This window comes from Trachurus japonicus, chromosome 15, assembly GCF_045865225.1.
Source record: "Trachurus japonicus isolate A0001 chromosome 15, Traja_1.0".
Lineage (NCBI taxonomy): Eukaryota > Metazoa > Chordata > Actinopteri > Carangiformes > Carangidae > Trachurus > Trachurus japonicus.
Genome location: NC_140921.1, coordinates 1,415,187 through 1,438,001, shown reverse-complemented (window position 1 = coordinate 1,438,001; position 22,815 = coordinate 1,415,187).

The window sequence follows — 22,815 nt, the reverse complement described above, 5'->3', positions numbered from 1 at the left end:
GTGGATATCACACAGACTGACATCCGTGTTAAAAGCCAGCGTTAATAGATCCATGAGTTTACCGTAACTATGACAACGACTGAAACCATGGAAACGGAAACGTACAATTCCACCAAACCGCCAAAACCAGCTTCCGGCTTTGACCATAAATGACGTTCGGAAACTTGTGGACAGTAAAGCGCTATATAAATACAGACCATTTACCATTTACTTTTACTTGAGTAAATGAGTTGAATCAGTACTTTACCAGAGTATTTATTTACACATGTATCTATCTGTACTTCTACTTAAGTAGCCTACAGAATATGAGTCAGTGTTTCCCACAGGATTTCAGGAGACCATGGCGCGACGGGGGTGGGGTGGGGGGGCTGCCGACAAGGGGCCTTTGGTCAGACTGTTGGAACGACAACAGTCCGGAAAGTGGGAAACACTGTGAGTACTTTTGCCACCTCTGCTCAGCGCTGTACTGAACCGAACGCCCCGTAACGAAACGGTTCAATACAAATACATGTATCGTTACACCCCTAGTGTCTAAATGGCAACATTTAATTTTGTTCAATTGTAGGCCTACCATCATTCCGAAACTTCTTGCCTCCTATGGTCGGAATGACGGTATTTTTTTCTTTCTTTCTTTCTTTCTTTCTTTCTTTCTCTGTCTTTCCAACAATTCCTTTTATAGCGTATTTTTCCCCCAAAAGATTTTGCTCTGGTTGGGTTTAGGCAATGAAGAAAGGAGTTGGTTAAGTTTAGTAAAAAGAGCAGGTAGAGGCTAGACAGGCAGACTAGTCCCTGTCTGCGCTCTGCTGCGTAATTAGACACAACCATGTGGGTATTCCTCTACCAGCATGTCTTAAAGAGGGGAGGAGCCTGTTGAGGAACGCACATTTCCTTATATTGAAAGCCTTGTTGGAATGGTGGGACGTTCACTTGTTGGAACGGCGGTATTTCCTTCAATTAAACGAAGTCCCTGAATGGAGCGGCCCCCTCCTACCTGTCAGAACTTTTAACCCCTTACTCCCCCTCCAGACCCCTCAGGTCGGCTGACCAAGAGCTTTTAACAGTCCCACGGTCCCATCACACTCAGGGGTGACCGCGCCTTTGCGGTCGCTGCCCCCAGACTCCTGAACAGCATCCCCCTCTCGGTCAGACTTGCCCCCTCCATCGACTCCTTTAAATCCAGGCTAAAAACTGACCTTTTTTACTTTAGCGATCAAGTCTTCTTGATCTTTGTTTTACTGTTTTGATCTTTTTGTTGGTTGCTGCTTTTGTTCTGTCTATCACTTAAATTCTATGTATTATCCCTTTATTTTAACTGTACAGCATTTTGGTCAACCTGGGTTGTTTTTAAATGTGCTCTATAAATAAACTTGATTGATTGATTGATATGTTGGAGTGGTGGGATGTCGGAATGACAGCATGTAACCATGGGCACAAGATGCAAAAACTAAAACGTCTTTTCCTGTTTAACTTTGGCAAATAAGGACAGGTCCATCTGTCTGCAGTATGTGACTGTTTTTTGCAGCAGAGGTGTTCCTGATACTGTATTAGTATTACACACATTGTTACTATGATGTTAGATTGTAACAAAGTTTGGACATAACGGTGACAGAAGTATGTGAATGTAATGCTGCCAGTGAACAAACGGTATGAATCACAATACTTATTTTCTTTTCACTCATTTATTGTTTGGAGCTCATTAAACGAGTTACTGATTTTTTTTTTTTGGCTTATGAGAAACAGTATCAGCCCTCATGTATGAGCATAATGATACAATATGTTGTTCTGTAGATCTCATGAGCACATGTGTGTCGTGTAGGGAAGTCCTCTTGTCAAGACCCTTGAGGTTTTTTTCTTTTTTTTACTTCTCTGCATGTCTGCTTTGTCCAATGTTTTGTTTAATGGTTCATTCATTGTATGACCTACTTTTCAATATATGCTAAATAAAGAAAACAGAAATGTCAGTAATGCCTTGACATAACTTCTTTAGATTTGGCAGAAACCTTCACTTCGACTCAAGGATGAAATAGATTTAGACTAATGAAAGGCTAGGTTACAGTGAGCGACCTCACAAAACACAGTATTTCCATGTGACCATGATATCTCCATTATTTCCCCCACATTCGGTACAAATGTTCACCTGGGCTCAAGGATGAAATAATGATGTAGCGCCTTTAAAGCAGAAGTAAGTGATATTTTTGTGTTAATCTAAGTCTTAAATAGTTGTATCTTCCGACAGCAATCACTTCTATAGAGTGTTTGGTCTGAAACACGGGTCTGTCAGTCACTCTGCTCTGCTCTGAGCCCAGGAGAAAACTTTCCTTGTATCCTACAACCTTTATCCAATGAGGAGAGAGAACGGCATAAAGGGGCAGTCCTCTCTGTGTGTGCAGCCAAGGGATGCGCCTGAATGTGGTGACGTAGGGACGAGGACCAATAGATCCATGACGAGGGCGGGGGCTGCTAACTCCATCGGCTGACAAGACGTTATGGTGCGTTCAAGGCAACTCGTAACTCGTGTTTTTCCGACCTGTGAAGTCGTACCAGTTCGATCTGGTACGAGTTCACGGGGCGGAAGTTACGAGTTATAGTGACTTTCACAGGTAAAACAGGTCGGAGAAACACGAGTGGGTTGTCTGGAACGCTACAAAGTCGTAAGTTGTGATTTGAGGCTGTAATTTACGGTTTCAAAAGCCTGCCTGGAACGCAGCATTAACCAAAACCACCGGATCGCTTACTTCTGCTTTAACCTCAATGTTAGAAAGAAACCACATTCTCTAGGTTCAGAAAGCTGGACTCGATGTGGAAGTTGAACAGTGATCATTTATTGCACCAAAATCCAATTTCGCTGCACATGGAATAGAAAACCCCCAAAACAAAATAGAGCTCTTTAATAAAAAAATTAAATAAAACTAAGTTCAAAATAAATTGTCCTCTTCCTTCTGTATCAGAAGAATAAAGTTCAGTTCTGTGTTTGGTGTGTGTGTGTCTGTCAGTTCTTCTACTACCCGGGTAGATTTTGTGGTGAACGATCATATCTGTATCAGAGTGCAGTGAGTAGAAGTCTGTCTTTGGAGTGGATCCCGTTCTCTGTTCTGTCGATCGCCTGGCTCGCCACTGAACCGGCAGGTTCAGAATTCTTGCTGATCAATCCCTGATCCGGTAGAAAATAAAAACCAGTCTACACAGAAGGTGTAGAAAACACATTCCATTAATACCATATTCATATTGACTTTTCTACTACTTCTTCTCTGATTTTCTGAATATTTATGATCAAATTCAGTACATACACAGTTTAAATCATTATAAATAATAGTGTACACACTCGTAGTAGAGTTATTTTAACGCAACTATTCCTTATGAACTCATATTTTTTAACATAAATAGACTTAATTGTCTTTTAAAGCAGTATTTATATTTTTAAACAGCTTTTTAAAAGAATATTTAGCTTATAACTTCAATATATTTATCATTTTTTTTAACCTTTAAAACCATAAATGAATTTAATTAATTCACTCTTTTTAAATCATCTTGAGTAATTAAATAACCACAATGAAATAATTCCCATTTTGTACACAAAACAGTACAGTAGGATAACATTCTTGCAACTTATGATGAAGGTTTTCACATGAACTGAAACCCTGTGTACGTGCTTTAAAGGAGTGATATGTAAAAATGTGGTCAAAATTATTTCAAAAAGAGCACGTTGTTTCCCCTCCCCTACCCCCCAGACTCGAGGTTGCCAGATAGCGACACTCTAACCTCCACTCTGCTCACTCACAGTCTAAAAGTCTTAACCTCCCCATGCTTGGGAGGTAGGCTGCTGACAACCTGGTGTTTAATCTCATCAGACTACAGAAATTATTAGTGATTGACTGAGAAGGTAACCTCAACTGATATGGTAACATAGGAGGGTTATTCCCTCCGAGGTATGTTTGCTAGTCAATTTAATGGCTGTGTTTTCCCTTTTTTCCGATTTAGTGCCAGACTGCTGCTTTGCCTGAGCTGATTTTAATGGCTTTTAACACCTTGCCAGGAGGACTACAGTCCAGCCGTGGCGCTACTATTGGGCCCGGGTGGGCCTGGGCCCACCCATTTTAGGCTGGGCCCACCCATTCTAGCTGTTCATCCAATAAGCATCCTGAGGAAAGCTTTGAGTGAGAGCTTCTCAGCCAATCAGCGGCTTCTACCCCACGTGTGGCGGATGTTCAAAACACAGCCAGTGTCACCAAAGATATTCAATAAATGTTTATAAACCGTCTTTGGTGTCACCAGCGCTGTTAACACGTCACAGTTTAATATTTTTTTCATGCGAGAAAGTCACAGTTTAATCCAGAGTCTGTGGTCAGTTTATAACTGTTAGGATGTCTGTGGCGGATCAGGGCAGCGGCTGTCACAGCAGCAGCAGCCGCTCTACTCAGCTGATCTGCCGGGGCTGGCAGCTCCGTCCTCATCCCAGGGAGAAAACAAGCCAAGTAACGTATCCGCATGCTTTCAGAGGTTTACCGCTGGCTGGTTAATTGTTTTTTAGGAGATTAATGTTGGTCTAATTGATGAAATCTAACAACTGTGGCAGTTGGATTAGTTTGTTTCAATGAAAAGTGAGGAGTGAAAATCGGACTGAAATCACCACATTTATGTAAATAAATAGGCCAAATGTTTTACAATGGACCTACAATAAATTGTATTTTGTTAAGTAACATGGTTACTGTAGCCTACATGGCAAAGATGATTGCCACTTTATGACTCAAAATTGGTCGGTAGCCTATTTCATCAACGTAGCTCAGGAGTTCCCTGCTGTGCAGCCATAAACAGACGTGGTCCAGCGCCACGGGAGAAATAACCCAGAATTCGGTCAGTCATCTTTTCTTTTTTTTTTTACAACGGAGTCCTATGGAGTGCTGTCCTCAGCGCCGCAGAAAAGCGCTGAAACGGGGATGATGATGACGCTGATTTTTTTTTTTTTTAGTCTTATTTTAACTGGCCCATCCAGTTTTCTGAAGGCCCACCCGCAATCAAAATCCTGGCACCGCTACTGCTACAGTCTGAAACTAGCTAACACTGGCACCTTTACATTGTATTATGTTCATTAAAGGTACAATATGTAAGAAATCTAAAGCAACTGGCTGTAAAATCGTCCTAATATGTAACAGAGACTCAGGAATAATGTTCATATCATACTAAACTCACCAACAACAATCCTACAGCCAAGATATTCGCATTAAAAAAATTTTTTTGCAGACCGCAAATCATGTTTATGTTTTGAATTTCTATGGTTGGCTTGTGTCGCCACCCAGCGCTCTCTCCCTGTCACAGCATCTGTGGCATTTCAGACTCTGGGTTGCCAGTTAAGCTTCCACTGAGCTGCAGCTACGGCTGGGAGATAAAACGAGATCCTGAAAAAAAGATTGTGTTCTATTATCGGTTATTGGTCATATTTGCTTGATATCACACGGTAGAAATAAGCGACTTGTCGCTCTGTCGTTTGATACACAGCTTACTGTTGTGAGCATACAGCCTAGTTAGTTTGAGCTGCTGCTAAAGCTAAAGCTAAAGGGTTGATGAATATTTAGCTTTTTACTATAGCTTTGAGGCTTTGAGACTGACTGAGTGAGCAGAGTGGAGGTTAGAGCAGAGATGTTCACAAGTCTTTTTTTGCAAGTCCAAGTCAAGTCTCAAGTCTTTGAGGGGTGAGACTTCATCAAGTCTCAAGTCTTTGGTCACGAGTCCAAGTCAAGTCTCAAGTCTCTAAAAAATAAAAGTCTCCTGTCTCTTCTGGTTGTAATGACCCTTTATCATCTGCTGCTATCCGGTCTACTAAGGATACTGCACAGCTATATCTAAGCGATTCAAAGCATTTACTGTAGGTTATTATCACTCCTTTATCTATACACTATTGATTAGTTGTTTATTATATGATCACTAAATTTAATTGCAATGCAATATGAAGAAAACACACAATGAAAGCTTTCCTTTAAAGGAAACTGTATTCTGAGTCAAGAAAGAATCAAGGCTGCTCTGCCCCTCTGCACTGGCCTTTTCTCTTTTTTTTTGCTTTGTTGGTTTGGTTTGTTGAATTCAGAAAACCCAGATGAACAACATGGAAAATGATTTAGGCTGTTAATTATAGGTCATTAGATCTGTATGGTACCTACAGTATAGCTCACATCTTTATGTGCAGCAAAACCTTTCTGGGACCGCATGTTTCTGAGAGAAGAACTGGTTGTTATTATTTTTTTAATTAGCTCCGTCAACTCATGGGGGCGTGTCGACACGTGCAGACTTCCATACGAGCCTTCAGTCATATTTCGCAGCAAAAACTTAAATAAACAGGAGGATTTAGCCTACAGTAGCCTGATATGTGCCAGTTATACAGCAGCTAGTCCCCGTGAAGGAAGGTCTGACAACAAACGGACATTGTGTCTCACATGTAGGCTACGGACGGTGCCGCTATTAAAAAAAAAAAAAAAAAAAACGGTTCACAGTCACCTGTCACTCACCCGCAGCAGCTGACTGCGCTGTCAGAGGAGCTCTGCTGTTCCTCTCTCTTTAGACACTGGTGTTTGGCTGCAGTCTGTAGGAGTTCAATATGAAGATCTAACCTCCATCTGAATAATGTTACCGGCCATGTGGCGCTGCTCCGCTAGTGTGTGTTAACGGCAAAACAAAAAAGAAAGAAAAAAAAAAGATCGTCGGTCGTCCTGTCAGGAGGGAGGCACGAGCCCAAAAAAATAATGATTGTTCACGAGTCTCAAAACACGAGTCCGAGTCGAGTCTGAAGTCTCTGTGGGTGCGACTTAAGTGCGACTCGAGTTCGAGTCGCAAACTCGAGTCCCCATCTCTGCAGTCTAGGGTTGGTTTTATGGATAATTTGATGCATCACACAGACACTGGTGGGGAACGGAGACATTACAGGTGGGGCGTGACAAACGGGAGGAAATTTTCAATTTCATGCCTATCTTACTATAAATGCTAGATAATTCACTCTAACCAAAACAGCCACACACAAACAAAGTAATAATGAATAGCTAAAATTATTAAAAAGCATTAGGAGACCGGGAGAAAAAATGTAACCTGGAACTAAAGTGCAAAAACAATGATTGACGTCGGGATGTTAATTGCAGCGGGGCAACAGCAGCAGCAGCAGAAGCAGCAGAGAATTTCTAATAGAGACTGGCTCTGGTAGCAGGCTGCTGGGTTCACACCGGACGCCGAAGCACCGCGAACAGCGCGGAACAGAGACCGCTTCCCTTCTGTGCTCAAGGACCGGTTGTGTAGTTCAGACCAGAAGCGACTCGCGCCCTGCAGCAATCGGTTCGGCATCTGGTCATTTTTGTGCGCGAGCCGCGAGCAATCGCGTCAATCTTGGCAGGAAGTCACACATGAAACAACGAGAGAATCCGGTCAATTGTCAAAATAAAGCACTTTTCAAAATAAAACACAGCGATTGACAAATGCGATCATATTTGTGTGCGTTTTATAGCTTATGTCAGACTTGAGAGAGATGAAAACACACACACACACACACGCCAGACGCACGCACACACACGCACACACACACACACACACACACACTTCTCAGCTCAACATTGAGCATGACTTTCAAGCCTGCAACCCTGAGGATGTGCAGTGCAAAACAGGCACATTGCAGCCACTAATGCAGGGAAAGTTCACTTGTTCATGTTTTTGTTTTTTGCACAGATTGCAAATGAAACACTGTTTCATTATTTGACGACTGTAGCCTACTTTTACTTTTCGTTTTTGATCTCAGGGATCAGGCACGTGCACACATAGGGCCCAAAGGGTGCTTGAGCCCCTGCCCTTTTTGCCTCGTATTAAAAAGTGCCCTTTTTGTAATGTTTTTTTTTTTTTCAATAAATGCATTCCTGTTGTGCATGAGGATGTAAACAACCGCGCTGTAAAAATGCCACGGTTATCTACCGTACGCATTTCCTTGTAATACACACGGTATTGTGTATGTACGTTAGTGTATGTGTGTGTGTGTGTGTGTTGTCCACTGCTGCTCCGCTCTGTCCCTCACTGAGGGGCGGGGGGGGGGGGGAGCTGCCCCGCGGTGCGCGCTCCCTCACATGCACGTCCAGAGAGAGAGAGAGAGAAGTAGAAGCTGCTGCCTCGTCGATAACTCTGTGTGTGAGCCGCACATAGATGAGACGTGACAGTGGAGCGACTTGTGTCGAATCTTGTGAGTTATAAATCCACCAACATAACTTCCTTGTCGGTTCTGACAAGTCAACTTCCACTTATTCAACCAGCTTAATATGAGTCATATTTCAGAAAAGACCCATTTGTGTTTGTTTAGCTGACTTCTTGTTAAGAGTTAAGCCCCACCCCGTCCCGTCTAACATCACCTGAATGTAGTGAACAACAGCAACAGGAGGAATCACTCACTCAGCTTCATTTCACTGACTATTGGAATTTGTTTCCAGATGTTGAGTTACCGGTTATTGTGACGTTGCTGTTGTAAATATTGCTGCTGTTCTGAAATATGCACAGTAGCAGTCACAGTAGTCATCTCTTGGTTTTGTGTTGTAGCCTGTAGGCTTAGCCTACTTCTATTTTGCACTTGCACTCACATGATTTTTTTTTCTGCAATGTTAATGTGCACCTAATACCATATTGGCCTTAGCCTACCAGTTCAGAAGTCATGACTCTGTTTCGGGTCCAGCGTGTTGACTGCAGTCCTGAAGGCGTGCAGGCTTTCTCTACCGACTATATAGTAACTGTAATTTATTTTAATTTATTTATTTTGATATTAAGGCCTGAAAAAAATTTACGTACTGCCCTTTTCTGATGTTGAGCCCCTGCCCCTCTATAGTCATGTGCACGTCCCTGTCAGGGATGCAAACGGGTCAGGACCAAAAAAGAGAGGAATTTCCCGGGGGGGGGGGGGGGGGGGGGGGGGGTGCTCACCATTAACAAATAAGTACATTGCAATATCACGGAAAGGCAATTTCCAGTAGTTCAACCCAAACCAAGTATTGAGTGCATATAGATGGACATAGTTTTCAGAAGGCCAACATTTCTATATTAAAAATGCTTAAAAAAAAAAAAATCCTTTGCAATATTTCAATTTTGGAGATACTGATTTTTAGGTCTTCACTGAATGTTAGTCATAATTATTACTATTAAAATAAACTGAATAAATAAAGACATGGGATGTTTCATTCAGTGTGTAATGGACATATAGGCCTATATAATGTGTTTCACTTTAAAGCAGATATCAGTGGAATGTTTTTGTTAATATAAGTCCTAAATAGTCCTATTTTCCGTCAGCAATCACTTACATGAAGTATTTCAGCCTAAACACGAGTCTCTCCGTCACTCTGCTCTGCTGTAACCCGAGGAGAAAATTTTCCTTGTGGGATACAAGTGTTATCCAATGAGGGGAGAGAACGGCATGAAGGGCTGTGTGTGCAGCCAAGGGATGCGCGTGAATGTGGTGACGTAGCACGAGGACCAATTGATGCCTGACAAGGGCGGGGGCTGCTAACTCATGGTGCGTTCAAGGAAACTCGTACTTTGTGTTTTTCCTTCCTGTGAAGTCATACCAGTTCGATCTGGTACGAGTTCACGGGTCGGAAGTTACGAGTGGCCGTTATAGGGAACTTTCACAGACAACAGGACGGTAAAAACACGAGCTACGGGTTACCTGGAACGCTACCAAGTCGTAGTTGTGACTTGAAGCTGTAACTTACGGTTTCAAAAGCCTGCCTTGAACACAGCATTAGCCGAAACGGCCGTGCCGCTGTTATCTGCTTTAATTGAACACATTCTACATCACGGAGGCGACGTCTTTCCACTTAGGGCTTCCTTCACCTCTGAAACGGGGCAGAGCTCCGTGAAAACACCTGCCTGACACAGCAACGTAGGGAACCGTGCATGTCCACGGTGCACAGCTCCACGGACATCACAGCTCCACAGACATGCACGGGGGGAAAAACGGCGTCGCCGTCGCACCGACTACACGCGGCTACGCGCCGCTTTAATGAGCGCGCACGTCGCGCGTCTACATTGGAGGTAGGTCAGTATAATCAGAGACCATGAATGAGTTCGCCTCAGTTTCACGTGACTGTCACTGTCAGCCTGTTAGAAAAACATTTACTGACCCCAGCTGAGACCCCCCCCCCCCCCCTCCCCTCAAAACAAAAACTCTGGGGCGCGGTGTAGCTCAGTTGGTAGAGCACCCGCCCCATGTGTTGAGGCTATAGTCCTCGCTGCAGGCGGCCCCGGTTCGAGTCCCGCGTCGGACGGCCCTATCCTGCATGTCATTCCCCCCATCTCTGCCTCCCATTTCCTGTCACACTCTCAACTGTCCTATCAAATAAAGGCACGAAAAGCCAAAAAAACGGCGGCGACAACGAGACAGCAGAACGATCCCGTGTAGGAGCTGTCCATGTGTAACGGAGTAGATGTGTCCATAGTAAATTATGGCAAAACAGTCGCAACACCGCCACCTACTGACATAGCGGGGGGACGTGGGAACAACACAGAGGAGAGAGGATCTTGCTATGGTAAGAGATAATTATTGATTTTCTGGAGTGTTTCATACTTTACTGTGTATGACTTTCGTTATGTTTATGCCAACTGGGTTGAGCATTGCTGTGATTTGTAACCCAAAACACGTAGTTTGGAGACTTTGTTAGTGAAGCTAACCTAGCTTGAATGTTGTTTTCATTTTACGTGTTCAGACAGAGACTGACTCTAACCCATGCCGATGCTGTGTTGTCTGCTGTGTTGCAGGTAATGTACTGTATATTTTTATGTTATTTTCAAGAGGGTTTTATTGAAAACTATGCCTGTGTGAACTGTTTTTCTTTACATGTTCAGTTAAATGGCTCATTCATTTACTAGCTTTGGATTTTGTGTGTATGCCACATCTGAACTGTGCATTTACCTCATGATGAATGTTGAATATGTTCTTCAGTTTAAAGCCATATAATGGATCATGTGGGGGTTTAATGTATGTTTTATAGACCAAAATACACTATACGATCACTGTAATATATATTTTTTTTGGTTTGTTTCTGTTTTATATAACTAGAATTGCTTATTTTTTTGTTTGCTAAGCTGAGCACAGAGGAGAGAGGATCTCGCTATGACTCCGATTGTCCCGACCGAGACTGACTCTAACCCATGCCGATGCTGTGTTGTCTGCTGTGTTGCAGGAGAATAAACCCCTTGTAATCCACCTGACTGTCGTCCGTCATGTATGAAGCCACGGTAGTGTGGAGCTGCATTAACAGAGAAAAGTGACCTGTCACACATGGTTACTTAACCAAAAGTCTCTTAAAGCAGAACAATGCAAGTCGGCCGGAAATAGCTCGCTCCTTCGTTGGTTTCTCTTTTTTTCCCTCTCCGGAGCTCCCCCACAGTTCTGGTAGGCACATGTCACTGTCGTAAAAAAAAAAAAAAAACTCGCCGCCACCACCTCCGCCCCTATGCTCCGCCCCCTACACGTGCTTGTGTTTACTGCTGTTTGCTAAGCCCTGCTAACACCGAGCTAATGCTAACACGGAGCTAACGGAGCTAATGCTAACACGGAGCTAACGCTAACACGGAGCTAACGCTAATACAGCCACACACAGGCACAAAGACACAGACATACACACAGATGAATAAATGTTCCAAAACGCGAAGATGGGTGTGTGTGTCATGATGTATTACATTATCTTATAAAAGACCCATGGTGTGTGTGTCTGTGTTAGCATTAGCTCCCCGTTAGCCACAAGCTGAACTTCCTCAGTACAAACATTTCATGTTTCCATGGTTTCCTCCGACTTTCCGAACTCAAACCAATCACGATTCATGACATGCATGACGTCATATGCGTTCTTATCTCGTACTGCCGTAAGGCAGTTTCTCGCGATACTTCTATCCATTGACGAGATTTGTAACACCGAGACGGACGACTGATCTTGCAAGTGCGGTTTTCAGCCAGTGGGGGGGGTGAGCGCATTGGCCTAGACCCCATTCACCTCATAACAGGTCACTCAACCATCACAGTGACTCTGAGCCACAATAATTACAGCCCAAATCCTGCATAGTTCTGCTTTAAAGAAGGCTATCAAACAAAGAAGGACTGTGGAAGTTTACAGTAAAAACGGTCAAATACAGAAGTTATCATGATGTGAACCGTATGTTGCGGTAAAAAAAAAGTTGATTCGGTGGAAAGGGGGGGGTGCCCCTCTGCCACTCCTTAAAAAAATCCTAGAGGAAACACTGTAATCTAATCTAATCCAATACAAAAAATAATAGAGCTCTTTCAAAAAGTTGAAAATTTATAAAATAAAAATGAAAAAAATTCTAAAGAAAGTGTCCCTCCTTCTTTGTTAGAAGGTCAGAGTTCAGTTTCAGTTCTGTGTTTTATGTGTTATGTTCTTATCTGTATCACGAGTGAAGTGAGATGATGTCTGAAGCTCCTCGGAGTGGCCAGACCGTGCACCGCTCCATCTGAGTCGCTCGTCCTTCCTGGCTCGCCACCGACCCGCCTCGCTTCGGAATCTGAATCAAGTCCTAATCCGGCAACAACAAAAAAAACAGTCTACAAATGGAGTGCAGAACAAATAATCGTTACTCTCTATTCCCATCATGACATCTTTTTACATTCACTTTTCACTCTAAAGGGTATATAGGATATACAGCATTCAAAACATTGTAAATGAGTCTGTATATTTTGTACAGTACAGGACAGGATAAGTATTTTACCATGACAATTACCACTTGCCAACTTTATATTTTAACATAAATGCACTCATTTATTTTAATAAAGCACTATTCATATTTGTAAACAGCTCTATTAATCAATATTTATCTTTTAACATCAATATTAATCTTCTTAACCATAGATTACCTCACTTTTAAACTCTTTTAACCGTAAATTAACAGTATATTATTTTTAACCAACATGAATATTGAACAACTTCAGTGCAGTAAAACAAATTAAGCACATTACATTAATCAAAAGACACTTTTATATCACAACTGGCCTCATATCAACACAATTATGCATTATATGACATATCTTTCTCTCTCATAGTGGCAGTTTAGCTTAACCAGCTACACAATTAGCATTCCCATTACAAGCAATACCTGAGTTAGCTTAGCATTAGCTTCCCGCTAGCTCGGCTTCTATTTACAGTTAGTTTTCATAGTTCACAATGACACGGTGGGCACCACGGTGGGTTTAAAACATTTGGAAACATATCGGTGACTCCGACTGGTTTTATGAATGTACTTCAATGAAATGATGAATTTTCTCATAACATGCTAATATCAACAGCTAACCTCGAGGCCTAATTAGCCACTTAGCATGTAGCATGTAGCATGTAGCATGGTTTTTACCGGAGTATCAGAGGTGAAACCGGCTGCTCTCTCTCTCACGCACACTCACACGACTTTCTCCTAATAAACAGAAGATTTATTAAGATACTGCGCGAGGTTTAATCATTAATTTACGTGTTTTTTGTCATGTAACATACCCCGCTTCGTTTACGTGCGGCTGTTCTGGTCAGTAGTAGCTCGGCTGAGTAATGGCGCTGAGATGATCACGTTCAACGGTCATGACTAGATGCATAGTGGAAGGCGGCCGCCATCTTGGTACGGGGGAAGCCGTGTAGTCAACAGAGGCAGAGGTCTATCAACGATTGAAATCGCCATAATCCACTGAATATTCAACTGATTTCAAGCCGTTTGGTTTATTATAAATGTCAGACATACAGTACAAGCCAAAAGTTTGGACACACCTTCTCATTTAATGTGTTTATTCTCACTCAGTGGCGAAAGTAGGTGCAAGTAATGCCGTTGCATTAGGGCCCGTGGCCAAAAAAGGCCTGTGGTGAACTCTGGTAAAAGATTACAGTAAATTAAACGTTTAAAAAAATAAAATTATCAATTGGTGGTAGGCTACGTATTAACATCTTGGTTTTTACATCATTACTGTAATTCATTGATGTTATTCTGGATTATGAGGATTTACTTTCAATATCTGGTCATTCAGTTTTTTATCCCCGCAAAAATAAAAAATAAAAAGCCAAGGGAAGAGCCGCTAGCCTATTAGTACAGTCTGTGGCCGGAGCACACATTTATTTAGGAAAAGTGTAATTGGTGCAGATTAAACTTGTAAATGAATGCTGCTCTCCATCCCAACCCTTCCCTTCTATCCTAACTCTTTTAAACAGTAACAACAGAACCATTTGATTATGTTATAGATTTTCCATCTTTGCTGAGCATCAGAATTGTTTGAAATTAATAGGCCTAATAATAATAATTTTAAAAAGCCTGTCCCATATAGACGCCTGTCTCTAACATAAACCCTAACATCGGCCCCTGTTGTTATAGCAATAATTTCAATCATTTTGCATTGGGGCCCGTAGCAGACTACTTTCGCCACTGTTCTCACTGAAGGCACCAAAACTATGAATGAACACATGTGGAATTAATAAAAGTGTGAAATAACTGAAAACATGTATTTTCTTCTTTGTCTTCTCTTTCTTCCTCCTCCTCCTCTATCTCTGCCCCCACCAATTCTAGTTTCTTCAGAGTAGCCCCCCTTTGCTCTGATTACTGCTTTGCACACTCTTGGCTTCTCTTGATGAGCTTCAAGAGGTGAACCTAACCTGAAGATGGTTTTCACTTCACAGGTGGTGAAGCCTTGTCAGGGTTCATTAGTGGAATTTCACGGAGAATCTACAATGTAGATAGTCATGAAAATAAAGGAAATGCATTGAGTGTGTCCAAACTTTTGGCATGTAGGCCTACTGTATATTTATGATACAACATTTGTTTTTTTTAATTTTTTTTTTGTGTGTGTGTGTGTGTTTACATACACTTATATACTCACACACACACACACACACACACATACGCTAAAAATTTGTTCTACAAGGGTCTGACTGCTTGTCAAAAGTATATGTCTATGGTCAGAAGCTACATATAGCCATGGTCATGACACTGAGCACGGGGCTGACGCGCCACCTTGTGGTGGGGTTAAGGTACTACATTCAATTCATATCACATAAACACCACATTTTCAAGGTCTATACTTTCTTTTCCAGACCACAGCTGCAGTGACATTTTTTTAACCACAAAATAAGTTCCAGATAATCCAAATAGTTGTAGCCTACTAAAGTATCTGCTTGTGTAACCATGGTAACAACTTGGTGTCACCAGCAGTGTCGACAGTGTGAGGAGACTTCGGCAGGTTACTGTGCTGTGTTTGTTCTTCTGTTCAACCCAAACTCTGTTTACATCAAATATGGTTTAGATTTTACATTAAATCATCTGTTCTTTTTAAGCTGAGGATGAATAATGTAAATATCAAGACACGTGGTTATTATGAGGACTGGGACTGGACACGGTGATGGTCTAACTTAGTCTCAGGTTATTTGGTCTAGACCACAACACTGTGTTTGACTCATTACAATTTGATCTATTTGTATCCATGTAAAGTGTCTTCCAGTGTCTGTAAAATCACTATACAAATGAAATATATTATAATTAATTTATATACACCAATGACAACAAAAACCAGGTCATGAAAATGAACACATTTATTAATAAACACCAAACAAAAGAACCAGATGAACAGAAGGAACAAGTCAAACTAGAACACAAGAAGCATGCTGCATTTATAAATAAAGGTTAAAGGATCATAGGGCAGGATTTGTGAGAAAATACCGGAAAATACCCATGCGTTTTACGTTTTTTAAATAATAATGGGTGAGGAAGCGTTCAAAACCAAAAAGAACGAGCCCACCCGCGTATCTCTCCATTGCCCTGAACGGGGTCTGTGCTGCAAAATGCGCTGCAATTCAGGGGGTGAATTTCGCGCGCTGGCCGGCGGACCTGACGTCAGCGCGTCCACGACTGCCTTCGAATGGATCAATGGAACGGAGACATGAAGAGGGCAACCGCGGCAGAGCCATTGATATAGTAACAGAGTGGCGACACTCCCTGTTATATCAATCGCTCTGAACCACGGTGGATCCAAATTAGGCCTACTGTTACTGCCAGCAAACGACCCAGCACAACTGAAAGCCCTGTTAACCCCCCCCCCCCCTCCACCGCCGCCGCCGCCACTCTCTCTCCCCCTCCCTTCACACACGCACACAGCAGCAGGCAGGTCACTAACACACCCTCTCCCTCATCACTACTGTCTTATTATTAGCCGTTAGCCGCAGCTAGCGGTTAAAAGCCGACGTTATAACTTTAACAACGTTATCAGGCAGGTGGACAAACGTCCTCTTTTGCCCGGACACGTCCACTTTTCACGTCCTGGCCGGCGTGTCCGCGACGCGTCCGTTTTCTTTTTTTTATGAAATCATGAATATGTCCGGTGTTTATTGGTTTTCATGGGACCGCGGACCCTGACAGATGCGGTCCGACACCCGGACCCGGCGCGTTAATTCTCGGTACCGGCCTGTAGGAGTAGAAGCCCATACAGATCCATGCAGAGGAGCTCAGAGGAACAGACAGCAGCCCCCTGCTGCAGCACAGTGAAGGTGTGTGTGTGTGTGTGTGTGTGTGTGTGTGTGTGTGTGTGTGTGTGTGTGTGTGTCTGTCTGTCTGTCTGTCTGTCTGTCTGTCTGTCTGTCTGTGAGAGCGAGAACCTACAGTAAAATACCCCCTCTCCCTCCCCAGATAGGAAAGACTGTAAAGAGTAAAGTAAACAGTGAAAAGTCTGTGCGCGCTCCCGTGCCGGTGGCTTCCCTGGTTGCTGTAGTTACGCGCAGCGGCCGTCGCGTCACTGGCCGTTCTCATTAATCCTGCCCTATGATCCTTTAAATAAAGGTTAAATAAAATTTAAAAAACCAAACAAACGACCCGGCTCAGGTTCAGGTTTAGGCGGCGGTGTCGGTGTCGGGGTCGGGGTCACGGGGGGGGATCTGCCCGTTTCCTGCAGACACATGACAAAGAAAACACACTCACTGTAAAGTTGCAGTGCAAATCTTTTCACATTTCATCACAGAGAATCTGATCTGAGTCTCAGGCCTTGTCCACACCAGCCCGGGTATTTTTGAAACCGGAGTTTTGCTCCGCGTCCACACGAGTGGTGTAATAAAAATACTAAGTGATGCAATGCACGTGTAATACACATGCCACAACCATAGGTGGCGATGTAAGGTAAAATGGGAAGGCTGTTTTAACCAATCATTAAACAACATCCACTTTGTCAACTCCATTTTTACGAGCTCACGTCAGCTTCTGCAAACCGCTGCAAACAGGCGGGCTGTGTTTTTCCCGTTTACGTCATAGCTGCGCGCGTGCTGATGTAAAGCGCGCGCGCAGCCATGACGTAAACGGGAAAAACAATCGCGGTTGCAGTGTCCACATGCACCCGGTGAAACCACCCATGGCTCGCTCATAACTACACCTGTACCCACTAAGATATTGTGCTATTTGCGTCATGATCATGCTGCCTGTCTGTGTTTTATCTGTCTATGTGATGTCTGCATGCACCCCTGTCTGTCTACATCCCAGAATGTGTAGTACAGTATGTGCTGATGTAGCCTATTGTGTGTGATTACTGGTATATTGCATGTGCTGCTCTTGTATGTTTCTATGTGCTGTCTTTGCATGATTGTACTGATGCCTACCTGTTCTATCCCTAGTGATTCCTTTTAATCATTGTGTTGTAATATATTGTTGTTGTTGTTTTTTAGGATGCCCATTGTCATCTGGCCGGGGACTACAGCAGGATATTAGCCCTGCTGGCTAAAGCCCTTTTTACTGTATTTGATGCAGTTGATTAATTGGGACTGTCCACGTACAATAAAACAATAAAGTAAAAAGTAAAGTAACCCCGGCCGAAAACCCCACCCTGGACTCTGGTGGTTTAAAAAAACCACGGTTTCAAGGTTCCAAAAGCGCGGTTGCGTGTGGACAGGAAATACAACCGGGAACATATGTGACCCGTTCCATCAAAATGAGTCGGAAGTCGCAACGTTCTATTTTTAGATAATCAGCTGATAACATGGAAAACCCATAGAAAATCAAAAAAAAAAAATTTACCCTAATTTCAAAGCAATGACATTCAAAAACAATCTCCCAAAGTTTCACAGTCCAGATAATTGAGAAAAGGCACGTAAATGATGATTAAAGTCGACCTGCAACTTAAACCCTCTGAAAATGAGCGTTGCATCGGTGCAAAACATGAAATATCTTCTGAACCGTTCATGATAGAGACGAGCTGTAAACTGCATCTGAATCGCCGGATTCTCCGCTTTCCGACGGTCATTGAATGGTGCCTCTATGACGAGAAGGGACGGGTACAGAAACAGATGCTAAACCGAGTAGCATCGACGCTAACAGAGCGTAGCATCGACGCTAACAGAGCGTAGCATCGATGCTAAACCGAACGTACACGCTTGCACATGTTTTACAAAATGTCAACAAAACATGACAACTTCTGAACCGTTTATGATAGAAACGAGCTGTAAAAAGCATCTGAATTGTGAGATTCTCTGCTTTCCGAGGGTCATTGAATGGTGTCTCTATGACAACAAGGGACCGTATAGGGTGCGTGTAATCACGTGGTACAGGAACAGATGCCAGAGTCACTGGCAAAAACTTTAACTGCTATTTTCTCAGGTTTTAGAACGGAATAAGAGAGTGAAAGATCGTAATTCAAATGGCCACATCTAGAAAACCATCAAATGTACGACTTTGACTAGGGTATCATTTTAAAGCTTATTTTCTAATCTTTCCATTGATACCAAAATCTCAACTTTGAAATTTGGGTCACTGTGACTCATTTTGATGGATCGGGTCACATATGTTCACGGTTTCAAAAATCCCCGGGCTCGTGTGGACGAGGCCTCAGAAAGCATGGCTCACCACCAGCCGGTCTGCGAGCGGCGGCGGCCTCCTTCTCCACCTCCTCCATCTGGCGGCGGAGGAACTCCACCTCCTCCTCCGTCGCTCCTTCAGCGATGATGAAGGCCATCACCTGGCTGAACACCCGGCTCATCTCGCTGATCAGGGTCTGGCAGTCGACCCCCGGATCCACGACAGCGTTCTGCACAAGACAGGACGGCAACAGTCAGGAGTTAAAGGATAATTACTGGGTTTTTTTTACATTCTGGACCTTATTTCTATCATAAATCCGATCATTTCCTCCCCCAGATAACTTTGGTGTCATTCCAAGTGGTTGTGATGAAATGAGCTCCAGCCGAGAGGCGCGTATATCCGTATAATGGAGTCTACAGGGCAGCAGAATGCAGCCTCTAAATAACACATTATCTGCAGAGAAACTCCTTCATTTCACCAATATTTAGTTCTGATAGGCTAGTGCTATTCCCCTCTGAGGAGCTTTAGCCCCAAGAATATTTGTCTTATTTCTTGTCAAAATGTCTCATTTCTAGTCCAAACTAATCTCTTTCCCCTTAAAATAAGACTCATCACCTAAAAATTAACTTGTTTTTAGATCATTTTCACTTGTTTCAAACTAATTTTCACTTGAAATAAGTAGAAAAATCTGCCAGTGAAAGCAAGTTTTTTTTTGTGCTTGTAATAAGAATGAAAAACTTGCTCCACTATCATTTGATTTCAAGTGAAAATCTGCTTGAAAGAAGTAAAAAGTGTCTAAAAACAAGCTGCTTTTTAATGTGATAAGTCTTATTTTAAGTAGAATGAGATTTGTTTTGACTAGAAATAAGACAAATATTCTTGTTAAGATTTTGAGTTTTTGCAGTGTGTGGAAGCTGAACTTCATCCAGCTGCTCATTTTGTTCTGACAAGTCGAGGGGGGGGGGGGGGGGGGGGGGGGCGACAACAGAATTCTCGATTCACGGAGAGGTGTTTATAGCAGGGGTCTTCAACGTTTTCCAGGCCAAGGACCCCCTACTTAAATATACTATTGTATAAAATTGTGTTTTATATTTAACTGGTCCTATAGTGCCATATGCCAAAAGTGCCATATTCTGGACTATAAATCACGCTTTTTTTTAGGAGTTTGGCTGGTCATGGGACTCCTATATTTCGAAGAGACTTACATAAAAAATATATGCCATGCCATCGATGATCACAACAGGGCACAACTACGCTCGTGGTAACTGAACGCTGCTACTGCACCAATGAAAGAATTACACGACTAAACCATAAAAAGACAGAGAACACAAAGCAGTGTTTCCCCTACTTTGTTTTTTTCTCTGGCTTTTTATGCATTTATTTTGAAAGGGCAGCTGGAGAGAGACGGGGGCGCAGAGAGAAAGTGAGAGGGGGGATTGACACGCAGCAATGGGACTGTCTGAGGGTCGCTGCAGCTGTGTTTGTATCGGATACAATAAAGTCTCGCCTGACACCTATATAGTAGGAAAACAAAGGACTTGTATGTAATAATCCGATGTTCAGCAGCAGGGAACAGCAACCACAAATACTTATAAGCTATCATTTTATTGTCATTGCAATTTTTCAACTTTCGCCACCTGCGCCTATGAGGAGTGTGGCAGTTTTTTATCTTTATCTTTATTTGCACGATTATAAAATAAAATTGAAATAAAAACATGTGCGGCTGAGGTAGAAACCCACTACGGCTTATATTTAAACCTCACCTCTTGAATAACATTATAAACAAAATAATAGCCTACAAAGTAGAATGAAATAAAGGGAAAAATAATTAATATAAAATATATAGGTATATATTTTTAATAAATTATATTTTTTTATATTGATTTATTTAACATTGAGTTAAATTAGTAGAAGTAGGTGATAAAGCTTCTGTTTTTAGCTTGTTTTAGTTTGTTTAAACTAATGCCAGACTCAATACATGTTTTACTATGTAGCTTCATCAACACTGCACATATGGTAATAATATCACAGTAGTTATTTAGCTTCATGTGTGTGTGTGTGTGTGTGTGTGTGTGTGTGTGTGTGTGTGTGTGTGTGTGTGTGTGTGTGTGTGTGTGTGTGTGTGTGTGTGTAAAGTGGACATTGTTGGTCACTAGGACGTTTCCCCTGCTAAGCTAACCGCATGGTGACCTCCTACTAGACATAATAACTTGTCATTAAAACGTTATATTATTTTATACTGACTTCAATCTGCTGCAGGGCCTGAAGGATCATGGTCTCCTCCGGATCATCCATGATGGGCTCATCATCCATGAAGCTGCTGATGATTAATTCTTTTGGTGACATTTTAATTTTCTGAAATACAAAACAAACAAACAGACAAAACATGAACCAACATGGTTCCATGAGCAGCAAATAAAATATTCATGTTTTTTTTAGCTTGTATGCAAATAACCCACGCAATAAGAAAACTTTATACGGTTTCTTACCTTCCAGTTCGTCTGAAAAGATGGCGACTAGTCTCAACCGTGTGTCTAAAGGTACGAAGATGGGGGCGGGGCATCATGATGACGTAGAGCCTGCTGATTGGCTGTGATCCCTCAAAGAAAAGAAAAAATAGTCCGAAAAAAAAGTTTTTTATTAAACTTTTTTTTTTTCAAGTGAATGCCTGATTAAAATTCAAACAAGGCAAAAAGAGAAGTCGTAACACTGTTTTTCCTTTTTTTTTCTTTTTCTTTTTCAGAACTTTATTGAAAATTGTGCAAAACAATACAATTCAACACGACAACAAATATTATTATCGCCAAATTAACTTGTTTTTAGACAGTTTTCACTTGTTTCAAACTAATTTTCACTTGAAATAAGTAGAAAGATCTGCCAGTGAAAGCAAGTTTTTTGTGCTTGTAATAAGAAAGAAAAACTTGATCCACTATCAGATTTTTCTACTTATTTAAAGTGGAAAATTTGCTTGAAAAAAGTAAAAAGTGTCTAAAAACAAGCTGCTTTTTAAATGCGATGAGTCTTATTTTAAGTAGAATTAGATTTATTTTGACTAGAAATCACATTTTGACTAGAAATAAGACAAACTGTTTTCTTTTTTCTTTTTTTCTTTTTTTTCAGAACTTTATTGAAAATTGTGCAAAACAATACAATTCAACACGACAACAAATATTATCGCCAGGGGGTTACATACATGCATAAAGGCATTTTTCACAGATTGCATTATAAAAAATATGTTGTAAGAGCACATAGGTTCAAGGTCTTGATAGCTTTTGTGTTATTAGATTTTTCAATGGTTTTAATATTACTGCTTGACTTCGTTTTTAAATGTAAGAAAAAAAAAAAAGGATTTTGATTTGTGTATCTACATTTATGAATGTGCCATTTTGATAAAAGGATAATAAGATTAATGATGTAGTACTGTCTAACTTTGGTAAATGGAAAGACAGTGAAGCCAAACAGTACATTTTCAAAACAAAGGGAAAAATCTGGCTCAATGGAATCGGATCGTTGTCTCTTTTAATATGTAGCGTTTTAAAATATATTTTCTATTTCAGGAGAAGTCAGTGTTGCGACTTCTCTTTTTGCCTGTTTAACTTTGTAGAACTCAGCACGTAGGCTACTGCATTTAGATCTGTGTGAGCTTTTTTCTTCTTTTTTTACCTGTTGAAAATGTTAGAAATTATTTCCTCTGTCTAATAATCACTGATGAGGTTAAAATAAATGAATATAGGCGACCACATGAAACCAGCAACATGGACTAAACTAAATCTGACCAGTGACCAGTGACCTATCAGCACAATTAATCACAGTGGAAGTTTTACACGACAACACCCTGTGATTTTAAAAAGGAAAAGGAAAAACAAAAACCATGAAAATATGGAATTTTTTAATAACAAAGCAAAGTGTTCCACTCAATTTACATTTAAAGCTTTTACCTGCATGGGCTTTTAGGCGAGAGATTCTGTTTTCACTGACTGAAATAATAATAAATGAAAATAAAACAGCAGT